This window comes from Ceratotherium simum, chromosome 26 (assembly GCF_057802395.1).
Source record: "Ceratotherium simum simum isolate JZ-2026a chromosome 26, ASM5780239v1, whole genome shotgun sequence".
Lineage (NCBI taxonomy): Eukaryota > Metazoa > Chordata > Mammalia > Perissodactyla > Rhinocerotidae > Ceratotherium > Ceratotherium simum.
Window position 1 is genome coordinate 5277049 of NC_141925.1, and position 15681 is coordinate 5292729.

The following is a 15681-nucleotide window of genomic DNA, read 5'->3' on the forward strand; positions in this document are numbered from 1 at the left end:
GCAGCCGCCAGCACAAATCCTGTCTGGAAGGCCGACACGGGGGCGGGCGAGGCCTCGGGTTCTGACAGCCTAAGAAGGCTTCTCTCGTGCACGTGGCCCCCTCCTCACTCCGAGGCCTCCGCTAGTGTGTGTTCTACTGATGATTTATTAGCATCTCCCGGACGCGCAGCTTCCCCGTGGCTCGTGTGTGATCTGGTGTGGAGACCCTCCCCTCCAGTGTCTTTGGAGCTTGGAGTTATTGTCATTTGTTCCAGAGAAGTAAACAGGGAGGCTTTTTGTTCCCCTCAAAGCATTCCCAGCTACTCCCAGTGTAGCCCAGCAGGATCTTGCTCCTAACTCAGATGGAATGTTGTATATCGGATCTGTTTGCCTTTGTACATCATCTGCTCACAGATGTTTGTCCTTTGGCTTGTTTCTTTTTCTGATTAATTTTTGATTAAATTTTGAAACACCTTCTGTCTCCAGCAGTTCCCGCCACCCAGGTAATCCTATTTACTCTGAACCAAGGCTGGGGATCTGGGCTTTCTGTGGCTCTGCAATCCTGGTGGCTAAGAGGGGATGGGGACTTTCAATTAACTGGTTAAGTGGCCTTATCCCTCTTATCCAGACAAGAGAGGATGAAGCTTGGACTAAGTGTGAGGGGTGGAGAAAAGAGGGTGAATCTGAGATAGCTCTTGGAGGGAACGAGTGGAGTGGAAGGAAGGGAAGTGGAAATTACCTGCCAGAAAGAAAATGATGCTGAATTTTGGTGCCTATTAAGGACATATGGGTAGACACACACACACACACACACACACACACACACAATCATGTACTTTGATCCAGTAACTCCATTCTGTGGAATTATTTGGAGAAAAGAGAAAGAAGAAATGAACAAAAGTACCAATTGCTAGTATCCTGTGTACTAAGCACTGTGCCAGGTTTTTAACACAGTAGCAGCAGCAGAAGTAATAATAATAACAGTAATAACGTATCATGATAGCAGACAGCACTCACTGCGTCCTTACTCTGCACCAAGAACTGTTCTAAGTGCTTTATGTGCGTAACCACATTTACTCCTTGAAGAACCCTATAGGGTCCCCATTTAACAGACGAGGAAACTGAGGCACAGAGAGGTTAAGCGACTTGGCTCAGCTCACACAGGTAGTAAGGGGCAGAGCTGAGATTGAACCCATGCAGGTAGCTCCAACGCCTGACCTCTGTCATCTTCACCCGCCACCTCCCAGGGACCCCAGACCAGGTGTGAGTTCCGATTTGAGCCACCAGGCAGGGAGACAGCCAGCCGGGCTGGGAGAGGGGGTGGCCAAAGATGACTTTTCAGAGTGGGGGACAGCAGGTGTGCAGCCTGGCTGGAGAATGACATTGGGTGTATCGTGCTGCACTGCTGGAGGATTGTGCCTCCCCCTGGCCAAGCCGAGCTGTGGCCACCTGGAGCCCTCCCATGTCTGCTATCGATCCCATCTTCCCTATGCAGCGTGCACCCCCATCCACCTCCCCCATTCCCAGGCCTTCTTCATTCCTCCTTTTTGCACACTTTGCTTGTGGGCTTACCCTCAGAAATCATCCCGATAATCGTGGACTATTGATCTATTATGAATAGATCTATTATAATAACTCTCTTGACGGCTATCGTTATGATTCTAAATTGTGTTCCACACCAGGCAAGAGGGATATCAGTGTCCATACAGATCATCGCCTAACTGGAAGCGAGCTTCTCCTCTGGGCGCATAGTGGGTGCTTTGCCTTGAACCTTCAATTGCTGGCAGCGGAGGTGCCCACTCAGCGTGTTCATTTTGCCTATGACCTTTCCCCAAGACTGGCCCTCCCGGCCCCTCTCCTCCTCTGTTTTCCCCTGTGTGTTTTCTGAGGCGTCCTCCACTCTGCCAGGGATATCCTAAACCTGCCAGCCCTGCCAAAGAAGATGAAATACTCAGGGGTCGCCAAGCAGGACGAGGTAATAAGAAAAGCAGGCCGTCAACAGCAGGCCCAGCCCGGCTGCAGCAATTACCAAGTTTGTGCTCAATTCCAAGATTGCAGTGGCAAGAGCAGAGACAGTAGCGGCGGAACATAAATTAAGTCGTCTCCGTGCCATCAAAGGTTCTGAGCATTCCTTCATGCTGTCCTTTTCATTTTGGCTCTGTAAGTACTCTGTCCTTTAAAAAAGCCTCGTTGAACATGTGCACTCAAAGGTGACAGAGAAACCACAAACTTGGGGTTCCACGTGCGGGTGTTTTAAAGGAATTATCCATCGCTGGGCAGGTAGGTGAGGGAAGGAGCCAGGATGTCTTGCTCAAGGGTAAAGCGTTTCAGAATACATTGAACATTATGTTTGCAGAGTGGGGGCTCTGTAATCAGATCCACCTGAATTCAAATCTCCTTTCCGCCACTCATTAGCCATACTATCTGGGCTAATGACTTCACTTCTCTGACCAACTGTTTTTAAAATTGGGGGCATGGGGCCAGCCCGGTGGCATAGCGGTTAAGTTTGCACGTTCTGCTTCGGCGGCCTGGGGTTCACAGGTTCGGAACCTGGGCACGGACCTATGCACTGCTCATCAAGCCATGCTGAGGTAGTGTCCCACATAGAGCAACTAGAAGGATGTAAAACTATGACATGCAACTATCCACTGTGGCTTTGGGGAGAAAAGAGGAAAAAAGGAGAAAGACTGGCAACAGATATTAGCTCCGGACCAATCTTCCTCAAAAAAAAAAAATTGGGTGCAGTGAGAATCTACATCATAGAGTTATGATGAAAGTTGAGATGATGTTTAAAATTACTGAGAACAGTTTTTTTCCCCATAGTCCATGCACAGAATCATCCTTAGTTAATGTGAATTATTTTCATTATTAATAATATTGCACAGGAAGCTTCCTGACCTTCCGAAATCATGTCAGTGCATGCCTCCAAATGTTTGCCCAGGCCATTCCCTCTGCCCAGGATGCCAGCCCTCCTCGCCTTAGGTCGAGTTCCGTAGAGGCGGAGCTGAGATGAGATTCTTTGCAGTTGAGGATTGAAGGAGTGCTTTTAGGGGGAACCTGTCAGGAAGGGAGGGAAGCAGGATGAGGCCTCTAAGCAAAGATGTGGTCTGGCCGCAATCCAGCCTCAGCCTGATCACATGGAGAGCTCTGGGTGAGAACAGCTGTGCAGAGTCTTCACACCTTGGAGGAAGTGCAGTGCACGTTTACACCACTGTGTCGGTCAGTCACTGGCTGCAGGCTGCCCGGGGTGGGAGGGCTCAGGGCGTTACCTCTCTGGATCCAATCTACTTCTCAGATCAAGAAAATGAGGTTGCCTGGGTCTGGATCCCAGACAGCAGCCTTTTGACTAGCTTCCTGTGATTCTAAGGTGCAGCCAACATTAAGAATCACTGGACGTCTGAAGTGGGAAATGGGCCACTTCAATCCACTTGCTCACTGAGACCACACAAATGGGGAAGAGGCAATTTATTGGAAAGGAGATGGAGATGCTTTTAGGGGAGGGGATAAACAAGATGCTGGGCAACCCAAGATGACGAATGTCCAAGCACCTGGCATGTGCCTTGGGTCATAATTGTGCCTGCATCCTGCTCCCCAACATCAAATCCCCCAGGTCGGCGTGTGCTTTCCCCAACCTCCACCCTGTCTTCTTGTCCAGGTGTTCACCCTATTACCTCTCCCAGCTTCACATGCGGTTTCAAAGAGGACACATAGAGTCCAGAGTTACGTCTTTTTAAGCTAAGGGAAAGCATCTCCAGACATGGGATTCCAGGCACTGTGACCACGAAGAAAGGAGACACTTGGGGTGGTGGTGGGGTTTGTCTAGAGATGTTTCCATAGAAATTCAAGTTTCACCACCAGGGCTTTGTGCAGGAAGAGCTGTTATAGGTGGGGCTCACCTGTGCCTCCCCACCCCCCACCCGCCCTGTGGCTGATGGCCACTCCCCACCTGCGGCTGATTTGGAGTCAGACCAACCTGAGCTCACATCCCGACCCTGACTCCTAACTGTTACGTGGTCCAGGAACTTTTCCTAACTTACCCAGGCTCTTAGTTCCCACGACATCGATAAAATGGTGGTAATAACACCACCTGGAAGGCTTTGAGGAGTGAATGAGCAAGTAAACAAAACTCACGGTACCTGACACAGGAAGTGCATGAAACTCATGCTGGTCCCTGTCTCTTTGCTTTGTGACATTTGGGGTCACACAGCCCAGCTTTGCTCTAGAATCACCAATCCCGGGGAAGCTGTCATTTGGAAAATGGGTAGAATATTTGAAAGGACTGGCAGGCACTAGATGGTATCTAAATAATTGTTTTCTGTGCATTTGTTTGCTAGAGAATACCCGGAAAATACAGAAAAGAGAAGAAAATGAAATATCAGTCTTACCTCCCAAAGAAAAACACTTTAATTTTTTTGATATTTCCTTCCCACATTTCTTCTATTCATGTTTTAACATAATTGAGATCATGTAGTATAAGTCATTTGTATTCTGTTTTTTTTTGTTTAATATATAAGCATTTTCTCATGTTACTTCAAACTTTGCTTGACCATCACTTTAGTGGTTATATAGTAGTCCATGAAAAGGGGATGATTCGGCTTGCCGAGTCAATCCCCTACTGTTGGATAACTAGGTTGTTTCCAACTTATCTTTTTTCCATTACAAAAATGGTACAAAACATCATTCTATATTTCCAATATGTCCTCAGGAGAGATTCACCAGAGCAGAGTTACTGGATCAAAGAGAAGGAGAATTTTTAAAGGTCTTTATCCATATTTCCAGACTGCTAAGCTAAAATTGAAAACAGAACCTTCTTAGAAACCTTTTTTAACCCTGCAGCCTGGCCTCAAAAAGCAACAAGGGGCTCTTTGGAAGGAGACATGAATGGCAGCAACTTTTCCCAAAGATTACAGGGTCCAGTGAGAAAGGCGCAGGAAGCCCCAGTACTACCTCTTCACACCAGCCCAGCCTCCTCTCTGCCTCATGGTTAAGCTTCAGATAATGTTTGCAATCTCTCAGTGTTTTCCAGCACATGTCAGGGTGACTGATGGGCTAGTCACAGCTCAGATACCCATCAACCCAGCGCTGTACCACTTTAAACTTCCTAATACACCAACTTCAAGGGCAAACCAGGGGCAAGGATTTGTCAGTCCCCCTGCTCAGCCTCCCCACCACAGTGGCTTTTCCCTTCCTCTCCCTCCCCTGCATCATCTTGCTCCTCTCAAAATCACCTGTGAGATATACCTAAGGCAGTTGTTCAACACCATAACTGAAACTATTCTTAGGTTACAAGCTGCAAGAATTTTGAAGCAAGTGCATGTAAATATTTGGTTTCTGACAGTGAGTGTTATTAAGAGGAACCTTGTGCATTTTCTAGAAGAATTTTAAGAGACGTTTATTCATTGGGCATGTCTGGAGACTATGGAATTTGTTTGGATGGAGGTTGACTATCATCTGTGAATGGGCTCTTTCCTTCTTTACACTCACATTTTAAAATCTGGGCTGAGTTCCAGTGGCTGAGCCGCTGGAACCAAGTCCTGGGCTAGAACAGAAGAGAGGGATGGTGGGAGAGGGGGATGCTGCTTGTTTTCAAAAATACCCCTTTAGGGAGTCTGTTCACAAGCTGCTCCGTTAAATGCAGTGGAGCTCAAAATATCAGGTGTTACCACTGCTGCTAATATTATAGTTACTACACCAAAATAACCAAAACAAGAGCTATCCGTTCTCTCTCTCTAACTCGAGGCCAGGCATTCTCACTGAATCCATGCCAAAAAAGGGACCGAGGCATATTTTTGTGTCCATTTTCCAAATGAGGAAACTGAGGCTCAGAGAGGTGGGGTAACTTTCCCGTGGTTGTGCCCACAGCTTGTAAGTGGTAGAGCAGGGATTTATAAAGCCCAGTATTTCTGACTCCAGAGCAACCCACGTATGTTTTACCGGCTGTAAATCAAATCGAGTGCTCTGAAATCATCTCTTGACAGCACTCAAGACGATTGCATGGGGATTGCACCAAGAACAAGCACAGGGTCTTGTAGTTTTGTGAAAGGAAAGGTAAAACTCACTGCTTACTGTGTGCCAGGGACCGTGTCAAGCACTTTGAAGTTTTTTTGTTTTTTTCTTAATTCTTTGAACAATCTTGCAAAAAATATATTTTTGATTTTATGAGTATAGAATTGCAGGTTTAAAGAGGATAAGTACTTTTTGTTGTGATCATCTATGGCTGTGTCTCAAAGTACCCCAAAACTTAGTGGCTCGAAACAGCAACCATTTATCATAGCTCAAGATTTCATGGGTCAGGAGTGGGCAGGGCGTGCTTGGCGTGAGTTGACTGAGGATTCTTGGTGGCATTCAGCTGGCAGCAGACTGCCCGGAGGCTCTGAGATGGCTTCTCTCACATGGCTGGAACATTGGCCATGGAGTCTGGAAACTTAGGTTCAGCTGGGACTATCCATCAAAGTGCCTAGATGTGGCCTCTCCAGCATGGTGGTCTCAGGATAGTCAGACCTCTGACGTGGCAGCTGAGGGCACCCAGAGAGGACCCCAGTGGACAGCAGTGGAAGCTGCCAGTAGTTTAAGGCTGGGTCCAGAACTGGCGCAGCACCCCTTCTGCTGGAATCCGTTGGTTGAGATAGTTTTAGAGCCCACCCAGATTCAAGAGTTGGGAACATAGATGTCACCTCTCAATGGAAGAAGGACCAAAGAACATGTGGCCAGTTTCAAACCCCCCACGTGCCCAAGATTACAGGTCTAGAAAGTGGTAGAAGCAGGTTTTCAACCCAGGACTCAACTCCGTAAATATGCTAAGAGTCCCTAGCATCCAGGGAATGAGACAAGGCAGGTGGGATGCTGGAGACGCCAGTATTTACTATTCAAGAGATAACATGGAATCAACGCCCCACCGTTGGAGGAGTTTCCTCATTCCCAGTTTGCAGAGAAGTCAACTCTTTCAGACGATGGAAGTGACCTCAAAGCCACCTGGATGCTGAGTGGCTGGAACCCCATTTGTCTTATTCCACAACCCATGCTTTCCTCTGCTTTCCCACTCTGAGGATAGCACTTTAAGGTGTTCTGTTTACAGAACGAGATTCAGTCAGTTCAAATAAGGAGTTGACTCAATGTGGTGAAGAATCCACAACCCTTTGCTGGCCCCTTTGGTCAAGGGGACTGTAAAACATTTCATCATCCCAGAATAGATCATTAGGACCTAATTGAAGACAAAGGAATGCTGAGCGTCTCTTACACTTGAAAGAGGGCCAAACATAATGGGGTTCAGATACCTCCTCGGGACCCTTTGAGAGGGAACAAGCCCCCTCTGCTATTACCAATATTGATCAGATATAAAAGCAGAAGGTCAGAGAGGATTCAGGGAGAGAGAGAATTATTAGTGTCAACCTGAAGAAAATCTGAGCTCTGAGGGGACCTCTTGTAGACACTGGGAGGCCAGCAAGAAGTGGAATCAGTTAAGCTCTGAGTGTCTGCTTGTTAGAGCAGGGGGAGAGGAAAATAGGGGAGAGGGGGCATGGAGGAAAGGGAGAGCTTCAGTCTCTGCTTTGCTCTTGCAAAAGGATAAGTGAGTTTCCTGAGGGTCAAGAGGACACCACAGAAGAGCTGGGTTTGAGCCATATGGCTCATGCACCCAAGAGGACCAGCTGCAAGGTGAGGGGACCTCAGCATCAAGAGACTGTGTGTTATCCTACCAGAATTATATCACTAGGAGAAATTGGAAGAGGTTGAATGGAAGTGGATTTTCTACCAGGGAACCATGGAGAGGGATCTCGGGCAAGGCAGTGCTGCAGTGGGGAGGTGTGGTCAGATCTGCTAGGTCTGTCCTCCAAAACCATCTTCTCCTCCTTGACATACATCTTGACTACATATCCAAACCCCTTTTCCATTAATGTGGTCATGTAAGTGAGCTCTAGCCAGTAGAATGTGAGCTGAAACCATGCGTGACACTTCTGGATCTGGTCCATAAAGACCAGCCACTTGTGTTCCTCTGTGTATTCTCTTCCTTCTGGGAGGAGATATCACAGTGACCTTGGAAGTCACATTAAAGATGGCAAGGCTTCTTTCAGCCTGGGTCCCTGAATGATCATGTGGAGGAGAGCTGGCCTCTCATGTGTTCTCCCACTTAGGACAGTTAGGTGAGCAAGAGATGAATACCCATTGTGTCAGCCCTTATACACTTGGTTCTATTTGTTACTGAAGCTTTGATGTTCCTGACAAATATAGTATGCCTGCACCCTGCACCCACAGGGCTCCTAAAAATCCAGCTGTGCCCCATGAAGGTGCCAGCATTTGGACACCTTCCATGCTGAGGGCATCCATGACCATTGGAATTGGCCCGATAGTCAGCATTGATAGCAGCTGATTTTATGTGTTTCATGCTCAGATGGAAAGGAATTTGCCCTTTCTCTCCAATCCATCTTCTCAGACCCAATGACAGAGCTGTTAAAACCAGAAAACCAAAGGAAGAAGAGGGCATGAAAGAGAAGACTGTTCATTCTCCCCTGTTAATTCCTCTGGTGGAAGCCTGGCCGGCATAGTGGGGGATGGAGGAGATGAACATTAAATTATATATGAGATTGAAGTTTTACACTGGGCTAGACGGGGATTTTCATGCCTGAGGGTGACTGGGAAGCTCTGAGTCTTCTGAGACGTCCTCACAGTGCTGAAAAGGAAGTAGATTGAAGAAGTAGTGGGTAGAAAGAGAAAACCTCCATGCTGGTGGTGTTCTAGGTCAGACCTTTTCACAAAATAGTTCCATCAAAGCCACAGACAACCTGGAAGCCTGGTAAAGCCCTCTTGGTGGACTATAGGCATGGGGATCGAACACTTTCATTTGAAGGGCTGTCAGTAGAAGAAATCGCCAAAACTCTGTCGCATGAATAATGTCCTCACAGGCCTCTACCTGGAACGCCTGTTTGGGTGACATGCTGACTTTACAGATAAAGGATTCCCTCTTTGGTGCAGTGGTGTCATTTGCTGATGGGGAGACAAACCTGAAGGCCCAACAGGGTAGTGTTTGCGGAGGGATGTGATCATTCCACCTCCCTGCCTGGACGCCACTTGTGGCATCATCAGCACGGCCACGGGGACCCTGCAGCGAATCCTGGAGGAGGGGAGGTGGTGAGAGGGAGCAGGAGGCAGAGAACATCTCATCAGTTGATGAGATGGGGATGGGAGAACGTCCAGCCAGGGAACAGCAGACGATTCGTGTGTCCCTGGAGTTTTGTGTGGGAGTGCTGCAGAGCAGTGTCTGGAATCACAGACCCAGGTTCATTCACAGCTCTGCCACTTGCCAGAGAAGTAATTTAACTTCTTTGATCCTCATCTGGATCCACTTAAAGTGAGCTCTATCAGTTGAATGAGCTAATAAATTCTTTTGTGTCGTTAAGTCGTTTTGAGTTGTTTCTGTCTCATGCAACCAAGAGACCTGTCTACGACTACCCCTGCAAAAGTAACAGAGTGGTACCCCAAAATGCCCAGGACAGAAGACTGAATAGTTTGGAGCATCAGAACCCCAGGTACATCTCTGCCACATCTCAGACACAGGTGCAGAGGAGACCAGGTGGGTGTGTCTGAGCAGTGATCTCCCCTCTATCCGTTAACTCAGTCCTGATCCCTAGCGTGGGAAGTCCCAGGAAGGAATCCATATCTCCATGTGTGCACAAAATCCCTACGTGGGTTTTGAAGGCAGTTTTGGAGTCTGACCTGGGTTCAAACCCTGCCTCTGACACCTCCTAGTGTGGCCTTAGGAAAGGCACCCAGCATCCCAGCTTCAGTTTGCCTGTCTGAAAAGGTGGCAGGAGAGCAGTTCCTAGGGCTGAGGTGAAGATGGAAAGGGAATCACGTCCATCAAGTTCCTAGCGCTCGCGAGGAGGAAACCCTTCATGCTGGTCTTTGTAATTTCAAACACATGTAGAGAAGCTGAAGAAAAGGAAGGAACATGATTAAAGGGATGGGAAATCGCTAGAACAGAGCTTCAAGGGGAGTCCTGCTGGGAGTTTCCTGCATCCCTCTGTGCCCTGTGCTGGTCCACAGAATGGCCCACCTCAAACACGGCTCTCATCATATCAGCCCCCCACTGGAAACCCTCTGATGGCCACAGCTGCTGGCAAGATAAAAGCCAAGCTCCTCAGCCTGGCACCTGCAGCCCTTAAAGGACCCTCACCCATCCAGCTGGCCTCTGCAGTCCTGCCAGCTGCCCAACATGCCACAGCCGATTGCAGACAGGCCTTGAGGTCTGTGGGTGCCACTGTCCTGAATAAACCCTGAGCTACGTGTGTTGGAAGTGAATCTAACATAATCTTGACTATGAAATCAACCCCGAATGCAGTACATAGAGGACTCCAGTAAATTTCACCATTTGTTTTTCATATATTTAATATGTAGAATTATAAATCATGAGTGAAATATGGTTTATCTCCAGTTGGCCATAAGCCCCACCACTCGCTATTGCATTACCATATGACCCACCTTCTGAGTCACTATATATATATGAATGGGTGAGAGAGTTGTTTTTAGTCCTCTCTTCAATGATAAAAAGAAAAACAATTCTATCAAGTCTCTTATTAACATCGAGGCACTGTAAAGCTTTATTTTTATCATATTTTCAATGTATGTTTAATTTAACAAATAAAACATGGACACAGTCTCAATGAATAAATTGCAGACAATTAAGAGAAACAGAAAGTTCTCCACAACTTTCCTCAAATCCTGAAATCCCAGTCAAGTTCCAATTTGCTCCTGAGAGGTCAACCTTTTGTCATTTTGATGCGTATCCTCCTAGACATTTTTCAGACATATGTCTGTGCGTGGTTGAAGGTGGGAGAGGAATGTATAATGTATATATGCTTTAGTTGTTTCTTAGAGATAGGTACCATCTTAAGTGTACTGTTCTCCATCTTTTTCATAACAGTATGTGTTGTTGTGTTTTTCACGTCGGAACATTGGAATCCAACCCATTCATTCTAACTGCAGCATAATAGTTTATAACATGGATGTATCATGTTGATTTGGCCTAGAGGATCATAAACTGGAACTCTAACAGCCATGTCCAGACTACATATGTGCTTTGTTTGGTTGGAACCAGGTTCTGCCTGTTACGAGTTGGATGCAAATGGCTTTCGGTAGAGGAGGCAATCTCTGGTTTCCCACCAGGCCCCACCATTCTCTATTGTCTTACAAGCAGCCCACTTGCTACGTTTCTATTACTTACCTGGCCCCTGTAGGCATTTAAGTGTTCAAACCTTGTATTTTAGCCACTCTTTTGTGAGTGGACATTTAAAATCTTTATAAATGTATTGTTATCATGAACAATGCTGCAATGAATAGCTGTGTATATACCTCTCTCTGTGTGTGTTTATCCGAGGTAGGTGGAAGAAATGGGCTTGCCTAATAGGAGGGAGTGAGAAGGGTCATGCGACCTAACATGCTCCGAGTTAGGAGACACACAGTGAGATTATGAGGAAGAAATCCGAGAAGTCAGCTGAGAACTATGTTGTCCTCGTGCTGCGTGCAGCAGGGAGAGATGTTGTGCCTAAAACCCGCGGCTGTTGAATATCACGCTTGTCCCTTCCACACTCCTGTTGGCCTTCAGCAGGGAAAGCTCACACACACAGGAGGTTACGAGGATCTGTGGCCCATTGCTTGGGAATCAGCTGCAATCCCAGCCCCAGCTCTGAAAGGGCTCGAGGGGAGAGAGGGAGGGCAGGCTCTGAGCTCTGACATTCGTCACACCTTGGGGAGTTTCTCCTGGCCTGGCCCCTGGATTTGTGGCTTGGCAAGCCTTGGGCCATGGCTAATGGACTCTCTTGGCTGAGGTCGATCTGAAGGCTGGCCTCCTGTTTAGGAGGCTAATGATGCGTGAAGGATGCTCAGTGGGCAGCAGGCTCTGTCTGAGCTGCTTCTGGGGCTAATGGCTTAGGTGAGGACTGGTCTGATACCTCGGGGGTGAGCGTGGGCGAGGCGGTGCTGGGAGCTGGGCCAGTGTGAGCACAGGGGCTGGTCAGCGCCCTCAGGAAGCCATTCATTCTTAAGCCCTTCATTGGATTCACAGCTGTGAGTTGATATTGGTCCGTGTGTCAGTCAGCTCAGGCTGCCATCACAAAATACCATAGACTGGGTGGATTAAACAGCAGGATTTATTTCTCACAGTTCTGGAGACTAGAATTCCAAGATCAAGGCACCAGCAGGGTCAGTGTCTGGTGAAAGCTCTCTCCTTGGGTTGCAGATGGCTGCCTTCTTGCTGTGTCCTCATATGGCCTTTCCTCAGTGCATACAGGTGGGGAGAGAGAGAAGCAAACTGTCTGGTGTCTCTTCTGATAAGGGCACTAATCCCATCATGAGTGCTCTACCCTCATGACCTTGTCAATTCCTGAAGGCCCATCACCAAATACCATCACACTGGGAGTTGGAGCTTCATGAATCTGGGGGGACACAATTCAGTCCATAGCAGTCTGGAAGGAAAATATGGCTGAGGTTGGCAAAGTCACCCTCAGGTATAAGATAGAAAGTTGCAAGGAAGAAAGTTCCTGGAGTTATTAGGAAAAAAATCTTATCTTCCCCTAGGTAGGAGACCCCTTCTAGGCATATATGAACAATGGTGGGCTGTGTCCAAATCAAATTCTTTGATACCAAATGGGCTGGTGGGCAGGAGCCTGAAAGTCTGTATGGCTTTATCTTGGGTTTAAATCTAATTTCCTCTATTTAATATCTTTCTGGGCTTGGAAAAATTACTTAACTTTTCTAAGCCTAATGTTATCATCTATGAAATGGGGATAATAAAAGTTGTTCTGGGGATTAAATGAGACAATAAATGTAAAGAAGTTGGCACAATGCCTGGCAAGACTCTTTATTTCACAATATTTTGAGGCATTTTGAAAACAGAAGGCTGTTGTTACTGTAGTTTATAGTTTTACCTTCTCATAACACTGACTCGAAAACTTGAAGGTAAAAAAACCCTCAGAAATATCTTCAATGCCTTTGCTATTTCAGTGTTCATTTAATCATTATCAGTGCGCGGGCATTGCTCACAGCTCTGCTTCTTTTTTTTTTTTCCTGGCAAGATTGTTACAGTGTGTTGAAAATATTAATTATCCTCTTCACCTTATACACAGGACTAAAAAACAAATCTTGTTGCTGTGCTTGGTAGAAGAAAAAGTGTACGTGTGTGTGTGTGTGTGTGTGTGTGTGTTGCACCCATTGTCCCCTTGGGTCATAACAAATTATTGATGCCAGTTCCTTTAAAAAGACAATTAATCCAATTACCTTCTTGTTGAATCAATACTAACGTCTTTTTTTCCTTTAACTTGCAGGTTTCGGCAAGCCTGGCTGCCAGCAAAGCTGAGGTAGGAAATGTGGTTTCACTGTCCCTTTGGAAGACATTTTGAAGTGGTTTTTCTTTTGTGATGCGGTGAAATGGGTATTCTGCTTGTGATTCCACTCTGTGCAATTTCCTGGTGGTTGGGATGGTGTGTTGTCAGTTGGGTGGTCTCCATGGTGCTGGGTTTGGGGGTGACCAGGTCACCTGTGCTACTCTTCACGGTGTGTGCACTGAGCAGCCTGCAAGATGGTTAATGGTTCCAAAGCTGGATCACCTGCTTGCTTCTGTCTTGGTGACTTCAGAGTCTGCCTCTTCATATATGCATGATGATTCTAGTTCCATTGAGACAAGCCCTTGCTTTGGCAGTGAGACCTCCATCTCTCTCTATGATGATTTCTCATTTCCTCCCTCCTTTTCCTCTCCCTGTTCATCCTCTGGGGCATGAAGGGAACTGTGGCTGATGCTTACAATGTAAGTAAAGAATAAAAAAGGTGTTCATCAGAGGTCACCAGCAAGGTGACAATTCATTGGGAATTGTACATGATGTCATGAAATGGGTACCTCCAAAATATATCTAGTGCCATGGAGAGAGCCAGTCACTCTCCCACTCTCAAGTGACTATGTGAGTGGAGCAAAGAACATCACCCTGGGCCTCAGGAGCCCTGGGTTCTGTGTGACATGGTGCATTATTTTAACTGCTGAGAGTCACTTTCCTCAAGAATTCAATAAAGATAATTATACCTCCTTTTGCTCCATTACGTCATTGTTGTTGAGAGGGTAACATGAAATAAAGAGTGTGGAAGCAGATTTTGGCAGCTCTCTACAAAACAGAAGAGGAGGTCATTACCAAAGAGTGGAAATGCCAGTTCGAATGTCTAAATCCTTGATATAATAGCTTGGTGGCAAAAGTTTTCCAGGACCTGTGATGCATCAATGGTGTGAATGTTACTTTAGGTGCCTAGTGGGCAGATATTTGGGAAGCAGATCAGTAGGAGGGGAAGGAGGGCAGGAAGCAGAAGGATGGGGTGGAGGTAGGGAGACACTGGTATCACCCGCTTCCCAATGATCTTGTGACCAGTGCCAGTCATTTATCTATCCAAACTTAGTTTCCTCATTTTCAGAGTGAGGATGACAATATACATCACATGAGGTTCTTGAGAACATTAAAATGGCAATGACAGAGTTTACTGTTTTGTTCTGCTGTAACCAGAATACCAGTTTCCACGTGTTCAGCACCTGTTATGTACCATTTGCTACGTAAAGGCTTTACATGCATCATCTTGTAAAAGCCTCACAAAAACATTGTGATGTTGGGACTATTGTAATCTGTTTTACAGAAGAATAAACTGAGGACATTCAACTAATGAGCAATAGAGCTGGGATTCGTAACCGTGTCTGGCAGAGTACAAAGTGCTGGCTGTTAACTGCCAGGCCGTGTGTCTTAGTTCAGGCTGCTATAACAAGATAGAGTAGACTGGTGGCCAAAACAATAGAAATTTATTTCTGAAGGTTGGGAAGTCCAAGATCAAGATGCCAGCAGAACTGGTGTCTAGTGAGGACTCTCTTCCTGGTTTGCAGGTAGCCATCTTCTCATTGTATCCTCACATGGTGGGAGAGCAGAGAGAGGAAGCAAGCTCTCCTGTCTCTTCTTACAAGGGGACTAATTCTATTCATGAGGGCTCTACCCTCATGACCTAATCACCCCCAAAGGCCCCACCATCTAATACCATCATCTTGGGGGTTACGATTTCAGTATATGAATTTTGAGAGGACACAAACATTCAGTCCATGACATCACACAAACCACCCAGACCATGGCCTTATGCATAGTGCATATTCAATAAATGTTAGCTCTGCCTCTCCTTAATGGCTGCTTTCGAGATTGTACCTAAATATGTCCTGGTCCTCTGTGGTCAGCACCACCGACAGATGCCAGTTTCCTGCGATCTTCTGTCTTCCTTTCTCTTATGCAGTCTGACATTTGTGCCACATTTGGCAGTTTATAACAAACAATCAACAATAAACACCTTTACATATGTTGCCCCTTTTCAATTTCACAGAAATCACATATGGCAGGATATTTGTTATCGCCATTTTCAGATTAAAAAATGGAGTTTTGGAGAATTGAAGTATTTTAAACATTGGTAAAATAATGTTTAATGATGTAGCAATTCCACTCCTACTTGTATGCCCAAGAGAAATGAGTGCTTACATCCACCAAAAAATGTATACAAGAATTTTCATAAAAACTTTATTTATCATAGCCCAAAAGTGGAAAAAATGTCCATTAACAGGATAATAGGTAAATAAATTGTGGTATATTTGTGTACTGAAATACAAGACAGCAATCAAAAAGAATTACCTACAGATATATGAAGCAG

General features: G+C 46.2%; 1 long non-coding RNA gene across 1 annotated transcript in view; it reads left to right on the forward strand.

Annotated features, from left to right (window-relative positions):
* The window catches only part of LOC147913555 (uncharacterized), a 384803-nt gene extending 370928 nt beyond the window's left edge, over positions 1-13875 (forward strand). The window contains exon 4 of the long non-coding RNA XR_015556435.1: positions 13293-13875. This is a non-coding gene — a long non-coding RNA (uncharacterized LOC147913555). The remainder of the gene's footprint in view (positions 1-13292) is intronic.
* The last annotated feature ends 1806 nt before the right edge of the window (positions 13876-15681 follow it).